Below are 9438 nucleotides of genomic sequence, written 5' to 3' on the forward strand. Positions count from 1 at the left end.
AGGGAGAGAATCTAAATACCATTAAATCATATTGTATGAAAATTTCAAAAATTCAATTAAGAAATGAATGGTGAATATTACAAATAAAAAAATAAAACATCTAAACCACTTGTAAGGTATGTTAGAATTGTCTCTTCTTATAGCAAAAATGTGAGCAAAAAAGTAATTGAAAACCAATTCACTTTTAAAAGAATTCTTTTATGATATTGGACAGGAAAAGATTAAAGAATTATCTCATCTGACTGAGCAGTAGAAGTGGGGTTTGCAGAATGGGACCATGAAAAATTCAAAATAAAGCTCTAGGACGAGAGAACAGGATAAGGGTGAGGTGAATATCTAAGCAGAGCATCGGAATATCCTGTAGTGTTATTCCTACTGCTGCTGGATCAGCTGCTACAAAACATTCAAATGACAGAAGTAGCTCCCAGATCCACTTCCACGCCCACAAAGCAGTCTTCACGTTTCCCCCACATCCACAGAGGTTTTCTCCAGAAATCCAGAAGGAATTAGGTTCGTGCACGTTTCCGTAGCTGTGGAAACTACATGCTTAATGGTACCTGCCACTCCGTCTCCATGAATTACTCCCTTAAATGGTTTTGGGGCAGTAGGCTTTCAGGCACCATTATCTTATGATATTCTTTGCTTAACTCGGCAACCATAAATCCAATTTCCCATGAGATGAGAGATTCTGTACTTCCTGAAAATATAACTAAGTTCTAAAGTTCTTCAAACTAAATATTTTTGCAAGATCTTTTGACAACCATTAACTTCCTTTTATAATGCCTACAGTTTTGGAGACTGACCTTTAAAACATCAAGTTATTGGCTTTGGAGGACATTTAACTCACTTGTATATTTGATGTAATTGATTTCCTCTGCAGAAATGGAAACGTAGATCACCTGCCTTTTTCACAGACTTTGTGGAAAACTATTAATTTGACATTTCCTTGTAGTCTTTTTCTGATTCATGTGGGCAGTCAGACAGTTGGGTCATATCAGAATGAATATCAAGGTAACTTTGTGAAAAATAGTCCAAAAGGAAGGAAACTTGGTGTAATATTGTTTTATGCCAAATAAAATGTCAGCTAGAAATGTCACATATGATTTGCTAATCCACCATGTCATGGCTCTTTCTTCCCATTTGGCAAGACAATGAAAGGTGATTAATCTTAACAATTTCACACAAATCCTTTCCCTTTCTAGTCAAGTATCTCTGGATGATTGGCTTATTCATGCTTGCACACACAAAAAGAATTTAAGAAAATGACACTTGTGCCATTGATTGATTCTATCATCATAGAATCCAACCCTTTTATTTCACAAATAGATAACTGAAGGTTTCACGTATTCACCCGGACTCACAGTCACATACAACTGCTTGGTGGCAGAGCTCCAAGCTGTCATAGTAGACACTGACAATACAATAATAGTAACATTTTTTTGTTCAGAGAGACGATCACAACTTTTGCTAGATAAGTATCCACCAACCTTTACAGGTTCCAAAATGCCTTGATGGTCACAACTATTCACTTCGCCATTTGAAGTTTCTGTGAAAGCCCTTGAGGCTCCCACTTTAAAATATATGTGAACACCTGATCCATGTGACTCACCTCCAGCCTGGAAATTTCTGACATCATGTTTTTAAAACAGCATTGCCTTAGCTGGAGGTTTTAGCCACCTGTTATATTTGGAATGCAAATATGTCTGTGAGATGTTTTACCAGTCAGTCAATATTTGAGTAACTCTTCAGAGTAAACGTACTCTTTTTTTTCTTCTTTTAAAGAGCTATTGGTTAATTCATTGATTTCTTCTATCATGAGTTTAATGAACATCTGCTCTTAACAGAGATTTCCTGAGAGTTGGAAATGAATTAAACAAATCCTCTGTCTTCACAGATCTCACAGGGCCTTAAACAATAAGAATGATGTACCAAAGCAGTCTTATGAAAATGTGTTTAGGGGCTTAGGAGATGGCTCCTTGGGTAAAATAAGGACCTGAGTCCAGATTCCCAGCACCCATGTAAAAACCCAGGTGCGTATATTCCCAGTGCTAAGGAGGCAGAGACATGAGACTCCCTATCTCTAAGCTCACTGGCCAGTCACTTTAGCCAAAACAGTGAGCTCCCAGTTCAGTGAGAGAACACGTCTCACAAAACAGAAAAGTGAAGCATGATAGAAGGAGACACCGAACGTTGACCTCTGGCCTCACACACACCCACACTCACATGTGAGCATGTGCATACATGTACATATATGTTTACGCACTCCACACATACACACATGCAAACACACACATGCATACACGTATATTTTTGTTGCTGCAGAAAAAATGTTAAATTATTTTATTTAATGGTGATGGAGAAGGCCAAGTAGGAAGGTTTCTAAAATATTCTGAAGACAAAATTAGATAAGATCAGAAAAGATTATGAGGAAATTCTATATCTAAGGTACATGAGGAGAAAGGGAAAGCAAATAGAATAATGGTACCATATTCCAGAAAGAATATGAAAGTAAGATGATGCATCAGTTTTGCAGTTAGAAATGACTCATGAGATGCCAAGGGTACAGTCATAACAACAGAAGGGACACAAAGGGAAAAGGGATGCACAAACAAATCTCAGAGAGGTCCAACACTTCCACACCCAACTTCCAGAACCCATTCTCAATGGATTGGATGTACTTTGTATCTAAGACAAGAAAAAGCAAGACACACAAAGGTAACTTACACTCAGAAGAGCCACAGCCTTTTCCGGAGAAGAATATGCTTTAACTCTCTGCTCCAATAGCTACATACAAAACTAGGCTGCATGACCAGGCATAATAGAAGCAAATAAGGGAACCAAGCTGGATCCAGGTTCAAACCACACATCTGTCTTCTTGTAAACTAAGCTAATAAGCTGTAAGTTATTCATCTATTCTCTCTCAGATCTTAGCATAGAAATAACTAGTTAGTTGATTTCATTCTAGTTTGGCCAGTGATCATCTCTGAAAATAAGTATAGGATTGTAACACGCCTGACAAGATTGTTTGTATTTTTATACATATAGGCTGTACTTTCCCCAGTCAGAAGAGGAAATGAAAGTTCAAGCAGTTAAAGGAATAATGGGAAAATATATTTTGTCTCCACTCCCACCGTTTGTCCCTTCATTTCCCCCATTCCAGTATTCCCCTTTCGGTCTTTTGGGGGTCCCAGAAGATGTCTGAATGCACCTTGGTTATGGGAGTCTGAGTTGATTTTGCTCCCCATTCTTCCCATTAGGACCAGACTTCACTGGGACAACCACTGGTGCATCCTACTCATAGATGAACACGCTTGTCTCTGCTACTGGTGCTGATGGATCCTCTCTCCCACTTCCATGGTTGTGCTGCTCTCGGATACAAGGGGGAGAATCGTTATCACCCTGCCCACCACTGATAGAAACTTTTTATTTTCTGACTTAAGTTTAAGGCTGGATACTCTGGGCTTTGGCTACTAAGGTAGAATAGATCATCTATGAAGCTTTGAAGATGTGGCTATAATTTATTTTCTACTCAGATTTTGGAGACTCGCATCTTTCCACTGGCACACAGATATGTCTCTGTCTGATGTTCTTGCAAGGGCCTCTCCTGAGGAATCTGCCGAACTCAGATGCATTAAAAATTACTGCTTTTCTGAAATACTGACTCACTCATCTAGAAACAAGGTTAACCAGTATGTACTGTAACTACAATTTGTATGAAAAGTTAGCAAATCAGGTCCCAACTTGAAAAACCACTACAGCATGCCATTCTCCAACCACAAAAAAAAAATAGTACTTAGAAGTTCTTAAGTAAGTAATTTGAGATTGTGACTGAGCAGCATAGTCAGTACTTATTAAATGGTGTTCAAAATTATCCCCATGCCAAAGAGTCAACTTTTAATTGACTGTAAATGTAACTTTGGAGTACATAAGGGGAATGGCATGCACAACAGGATGCAGAACTGAGGAATGAAACTCAAAGAGTGCTCCTGGGAGCAGAGATAAACAAAGGCATCCCCACCCACTGCCAGGCTGAGAATACCTTAGAGACTGCACATCCTCCCAGCACAGCACAGGAGGCCATAAAGGTAATAGTCACAGCTTCACAGCAATGTGCACCCACCCTCTTACTAATTAGAAAACTCAGAGACGTGTTCTAAATCTTGGTACTCTGAGAGGAATGTGGTAACTAATTTCCTTTTGATTCCCATCAAAGAATCTGGTCATAGACCGAGAGATTACATTCTAATTCTAATGACTTTAATCCTGAAAAAGTCAAGCTTAAGGCTTTCTCAAAGAGTGTGATGCATTTAGCCCAGCAACAATCTAGAACCATGAGGGATGAGGATACTTCGGTCAAAAGTGACAGAAACAGGCTGGAGAGATGGCTCAGCAGTTAAGAGCACTGACTGTTCTTGCAGAGGACCTGGGTTCAATTCCCAGCACCCACATGGTGGCTAACAACAATCCATAAGAATCGGATGCTCTCTTCTGACCTCCATGGGCATTGCACAATACAGGTGTGCTTTCATGCAGGCAATACGCTTATACATATAAAATAAAAATAATAAATACAATATTTTTAAGTGACAGGAACAAACTGAACATGGATGCCACTCCACAAGAATATGTGATGGTAATGCTAAGTGTTTCATAGACAAAGAAAGTCACTATATCTAGATTTACAGGCTTCTCTCCTTGGCTCCCTGTTCCAGGACAAACACTTAACCATCACCTACTTGGTGTCCTCCTTTCCTTCTTCTCCAAAGAGAAAGTTCAGGAATGATGTGAACAGACAGAACTTCATGAGAACTGTCTGCTGTCTCCAGGGAAATGGAAGCAGGCAATGTCTAAGACATCAGAGCAGCTCACCATGAAGAAGTAATGAAGCAGAGAGGGGAGGAGCAGGAGAAAAAACAACAGCAAAAAAAGAGGCTGGGAACAGCATGCCAACACGAGAAGGCAAATTCTCAAACAGGAAGCTAGAGATTATTTATGGCTAAAAAAATAGAAAAAGACCAGAGGAAAACATGAACTTTCAATTTAATTTTAATAAGCATTTGATAAAAGGCAAGAGATTTAGATAATCTGAAGAAAAATCACAGTATATACCACTCTTTTTGTTACATTTTAAAAGTATTTGTTGTATTTGACAATGAGATTAATAAACTTTGGAAACAAAAATATTAAGTACAAGTCATCAGATCCACTGCATATACATTGGTAAGCAAGTACCAAAAGTTTTTTGGTTGATTGGAAGCTAAAACAGGAGTGTTAACTGTGCTTTTCATGATGAACTCCTCTTCCCTAGTATGAAATAAAAGTCAGCATATGCCCCCCTGTGGCACATACCCTAAGGACTCTATATCTTACCACAGACATACTTGCACATCTATATTTATTACTGCATTAGTCACAATAGCAGGAAAATGAAACCAGCCTATATGTCCATCAATAGATGAATGGATAATGAAAATGCGTTACATGTACACAGTGGAATTTTATTCACCTGCAGAGAAAAATGAAATTATGAAATGTTCAAGAAAATGGATAGATTTGAAAGTATTATATTGAGGTGAGCCAGAATTAGAAAGATAGATATTGTATATTGTCTCTCATAAGCAGATCATAGTGTTATAGATATATATTTGTTTTATATATATTATTTATTATATTATATTATATTAATGAGTGTGAATGTGGATATCGGCTATGAAACCTGAAAGGGAAGCACGATAAGGAAGATGAGGTATAGAGGAAGGGGGAAGGCAATAGAACTCATGGGACATGAACGCAAAAGAGTCTACATGGTGGAAAGGTACGGGGAGGGGGAGGCACATGGGAGAAAGGAGGGAGAGAATCAACAAAAACATCATTTGCTTGAATGCCACAATGAAAAGACTTCATATGCTAATTCAAACATAAATAAAATTTAAAATAAAAACAAGCCTTTGGTAAACGTAATAGAAAAGAAATTATTTCTTTCTTTGAAAGCTGTCATTTTTATTACAATGTAAAGAAAAGAGTCAGCTGTTTACAAAAGATACATTAATGAATGCTAACCTATCAAATGTATTCTACAAACTGATTTACAAGCATGATTTGAAGTGTCAGGGTGACAAGTGGCAACCTTCAGAAGAGCTCCTGTCCCTGTGGTCCTCGGTCCCAGTTCTATGAAGGCTTATGATCCTCCACCTTTTTTAAAAAAATTTATTGAGTTTTTGTAACTTCATACAACAGTTCTTAATCAAATTTAGACATCCCCCAACCATGCCCCCCATCCCCCTACACACACAGGATCTCATGTATTCCACCATACATGTTAAATCCTATCTAGTCAAGCATCTGTACCCAGATGTCCTTCAGCATAAATTCATCCACTTTTGGAATCTAGTCAGCCCATCTAGAGATCATATATGACCTTCCATTTTATACTCCCCAAAGAACTGATCCTTGGACAGTTGTCTCAGATTCATTCTCTGCAGAAATTTTCTTAAAACATGAGTTATTGTCTCACTGTCTATATGAGAAGTCCATCTAGTTATCAAGTGAGCCAAGCCCTTTGCCCATAATTCATGAAGTCTTGTTATTTTACAAACACTGCTTTTGGGGGTGAGGAATAAGTGGTTGTTATATAACTCTCCACATGGAGGGGAAAGGTGGGAATGGAGTCTAACCCATAACTAAAAGCTAGTGGCACGTGACAGCTGCTGGGTGAGGACGAGTCAGTTTTCTTTAAAGCTGTGACCTCTGGTAGGTCAACAAGTAATCAAGGCTAGTTCCACACCCAAGAATATTTGGCCAACACAAATTAGACTAGATGGGGGAAAATATGAATATAGGTGGGTGGGGTCGTGCGAATGGATCTGGGAGGACTTCAGGGAAGAGGGAATATGTTCAAAACCTATTTTATGAAATTCTCGAAGAATTAGCTTTCAAAAGAAAAGAAAATATGAAGAAAGCCAGGCTCTGATTTCAAATGTGGAAATGGAGAATATTAAAATGCTAGAAACTAGTGGTTCTCAGAGTGAAAAGCAAAATTTGCTTAGATGTTACATTTATAATAACATCTTACATTTATAAGACAATGGTCTTCAAATTATTTTTACACAGGGATAGGAGAATTTAATAAAACGATGTCAGTAAATGTGTCAGTGGAAAAGCTTACTCAAGCAACAGACAAAAGAATAATAAAACCTGAAGAAATGGTTTGCTTTCCTCATGAGGCTAGACACAGGGAATTCCTCTTCAACAAAGGGACTTGTAAGTCCTTAATTTCAAATTCAATAGGAAAGACACTGGTAATTCCGCCTATGCAAACTTGACTACTGAGCACAGGTTTCCCTCTGAATAGAGAGGAGAACTGAAGAAGAAGGAGGAGGAGGAGGGGGGAGGAAGAGGAGGGGGGCAAAATAATTGTTTAACAAATATAAAATACATCTATCCTCAATGAAAATGCTTCAGTACAAAGATATCCCAGGAGAAATTAACTTCTGGATTTAAAGGTTGAAATTCATTCCTCATCTCTGAGGGCAGTGCTGTACATTATTAAGGTGGATTTTTCTACCATTAAGAAATCCTCAATGGCTGAAAAGATAGTTCAATCTGTAGATTCTTTGCTGTGTATGGAGACCTGAGTTCCATCACAGGAACACATGTAAAAATCTGTTTGCAGTGGCTCACCCTTGTAATACCAACCCTAGGAGGGCAGAGAGAGGAGAATCACTGGAGCTCTCAAGCCAACCAGCATAGCCCACCTGGTGATAGCCATGTCCCAGAGAAAGACCTCATCTCAAAACAACAAAAAACAAGGTATGGGACCAGGGAGAGGACTCAGTCAGTAAAGTGGTTGCCAAGCAAGCCTAAGGTTGAGTACACACATAAAAAGCCAGGATGAGTAGTGCATGTTTGTAATCCCAGCACTGGGGAAGCAGAGAAAGGAAGATCCCCAGAGATTGCTGATTAGCCTGTTTGGTCAAACTGGTGATCTCCTGGCCTAGTGAGAGACCTTGTCTCAAAAAAGTAAGGTAGCGGGACTGGAGAGATGGCTCAGCAGTTAAGAGCATTGGCTGTTCTTGGAGAAGACCAGGGTTTGATTCCCAGCATCTACATAGTGACTAACAACTGGCAGTAACTCCAGTTCCAGGAAAATCCAACGACCTCTTCTGACCTCTTCTGGCATTGTACGACATGGGTGCACTCGCACACATGCAGGCAATGCATTCATACACATAAAATAATAAAATATTTTAAAAATAAAACAAAAGAATAATAATAATAAATAAGATAGAGTAGCACTTGTGTGTATGTTCATTCAATTGGTGGACAAAGGCATGAAAGACAGACATGAAAACAAAATCCCAGCATAGATAAGCAGAAGTGGGTAAGAAATCCCAACCCAACCTAAGAAACTTTCAGCAATTGATGGCTGCTGGGAGGGGGAAAGACAGTGTCTTACAGGGTTGTGACTTTTGGTGGGCCCAGTGGATGGATCCACAGTGAAGGACATTGGGGCACACAAATCATACACACACACACACACACACACACACACACACACACACGAGTTCATTAAATTAGGCAGGGACAGTGGGTGGAGGTGCAGAGAGGGGAGTGGATATAAATGTCATCAAAATATATTGTATGAAAATTGCAAATATTTAATTTTAAAATGCAAAAAATAATAAAAAAAAAAATCCTCAGGTTTGGAGAGATGGTTCAGTGGTTAAGAACACTGACTTCCCTTACAGAAAAATTTGCTTCCTAGCACCTACATTTCAGCTAAAAACCATCTGTAACCCCAATTCCAAAAGATCCAACACCCTTTTCTGGCCACCATAGGCACTGCATACATGTGGTATGCACATGCAGACAAAACACTCAAACACATAAAATAAAAATAGCAAAAAAAAAATCCTTTTTTGCAATCCAGAACTCATTGTTTGGTATGGGTTTTGATACATATAAGAAGAAATATGACACACACAAAAAATTAAGGTGGAGAGCAATTGTGGATGAGACATTTGATGTTAACCTCTGGGCTCCACCTTCATATTCACACAAAGATGGACACACACACACACACACACACATCAGAAAGGTGAGTGACTTCTGAGGAAGAATGCTCATGGTTGACCCCTGACTTCCACATACATGTCCACACATGTATACATACCTGCATACATGAACATGCATGAACACACAAAAAAAGAGAAAGAAAACCCCAAGACAATGAGAAATAATGAGAGTAGCTTACCTACAGAAAATATCCACACACACATATGTATAGATGGATGGATTGATGTATGGATGGATGGATAGACAGATGATAGATGATAGACAGGTAGGTAGATAAATGATAGATAGATAGATGATAGATAGATAGATAGATAGATAGATGGATAGATAGATAGATAGATAGATGATAGATAGATAAATAGA

General features: G+C 38.6%; 1 non-coding gene across 1 annotated transcript; it reads left to right on the forward strand.

Moving 5' to 3' along the window:
* The first annotated feature begins 8842 nt into the window (after positions 1–8842).
* LOC115070895 lies at positions 8843–8975 on the forward strand. Its single transcript, XR_003849997.1, has one exon. It is a non-coding gene; the product is annotated as a small nucleolar RNA SNORA40 (small nucleolar RNA).
* Positions 8976–9438: the final 463 nt, after the last annotated feature.

The sequence above is a fragment of the Nannospalax galili genome, unplaced genomic scaffold (assembly GCF_000622305.1).
Source record: "Nannospalax galili isolate Female #2095 unplaced genomic scaffold, S.galili_v1.0 scaffold337, whole genome shotgun sequence".
NCBI lineage: Eukaryota > Metazoa > Chordata > Mammalia > Rodentia > Spalacidae > Nannospalax > Nannospalax galili.